The sequence below is a fragment of the Montipora foliosa genome, chromosome 14, assembly GCF_036669935.1.
Source record: "Montipora foliosa isolate CH-2021 chromosome 14, ASM3666993v2, whole genome shotgun sequence".
Lineage (NCBI taxonomy): Eukaryota > Metazoa > Cnidaria > Anthozoa > Scleractinia > Acroporidae > Montipora > Montipora foliosa.
This window is the reverse complement of record NC_090882.1, coordinates 17320593-17322007: the sequence shown is the minus strand read 5'-3', so window position 1 is coordinate 17322007 and position 1415 is coordinate 17320593. Positions and strand designations below refer to the sequence as shown.

Here is a 1415-nt window from a genome sequence, read left to right as displayed (position 1 = left end):
TTTTTGTGCAGTCTGACGTAAAAAAAGTAATAGGATTTCTTTCCCGAGTATTTAAATGATGAATAATTAACAATTATTCCATGAGCGCGCGTTGGATATGAGATGATAGATAGCCAACGAGGCGCGTAAAACGCCCCCAAAATATAGAAAACTAGACTACAATAAAAACAAAAAGGCCCAAAAACTCACGCATATGCTTGCCGTGTTTGTAGATCATGGTATAATGGCTCATAACCCATGATGGCTTAGCCAATCAAAACTCTCGAATTACATTATCCAATGATCCAGTTTTTAATAATGATGATTAGTATCACCCAACTAGTGGACTAATGCAAATGCTGCATTTTGATTGGCTACGCTACTAGAGGACTAGTAGCGAAAAGCGTGACGCTTTCTTTCGTTTTATTCCCAAATAAATATTTCTTTCACTTGCGTTTGCTAACTTTATTATTGCTTTTTCTGTCCGACTACTTGGGTGATACTAAAACAATTAGACCCTTCGCCCTCAAGGGCCACGGGTCCAATTGTTAATTAGTATTCAACACATTGTGACAATGTCCAAATATGGTCATAGCGCGCTCAATATTCGTCGTACGTACTCAACGTATATCCTGCGATATACGTAATTTTGTGTGTTGCGGAGAAAACTGGTAGTTTTTCCAGCTCTTTTTTTCCAACAAACGTAGAAAATTGTGCTTTGTCATCAATGTGTTGAATAATAAAACAATTATCCTACTCAGTCGTGTGGAATATCGCCTGATTTTAACCAACTCGGCCTACGGCCTCGTCGGTTAATCCGCGCGATTGCGCAGGGTACTTGTTAATTGTCTTTCACATGGCATGCACTGGAGAACTGCAAAAGAGTATAATGGGCACACGCACAATTGAAAAAAAGAGGAAACTGGTCAGTAGTGAAAGCTTAGTACTCTTTGACAGAGCGTTGCGGCGTGACAATGTACCATGGCTGTCATATCAGCCCTGAGTTTGACGCCGTGCTATCTATCAGATACCATGACCGCAACAATGCAGTGAGCGGAGAGAAATGTCGCCGCGTAAACTATATTTGACAAATCCCTTTCTGTTAGCTCACATCTCATTACCTCTCAGCAAATAGTGTTCTCACTTTACAAACTTTTATACATGTTTACACCCTGTTTATTGTCATTAGTAAAAAGTACAAACATGTTTTGTTGACTTCAGAAAAGCCTTTGATTCTCGCTTGATCACTTCGACTAAATGCTTTGATTAAAAAAAAACCCAAGTTGTGTATAAAATGTTTTACTCGAGGCGGATCACACCAATTTTAACCCTGTATGAGCTTTCTGTCATATAACTGCGTCGAAAATATTATAATCAATTGATTATGCACTGAACGTGCAACCTAGATCGTTATTCAGTCTATTAAACGATGCTGT

At 38.9% G+C, this 1415-nt stretch overlaps 1 protein-coding gene across 2 annotated transcripts in view; it reads right to left on the bottom strand.

Annotated features, from left to right (window-relative positions):
• Positions 1-658: 658 nt before the first annotated feature.
• LOC137984702 (uncharacterized) overlaps positions 659-1415 on the bottom strand; it is a 6580-nt gene continuing 5823 nt past the window's right edge. For both annotated transcript variants that reach the window (XM_068831962.1, XM_068831961.1), the window contains exon 2: positions 659-1415. This exon is cut by the window's right edge and continues 1202 nt beyond it. The gene's annotated coding sequence lies outside the window, so the exon portion shown is untranslated.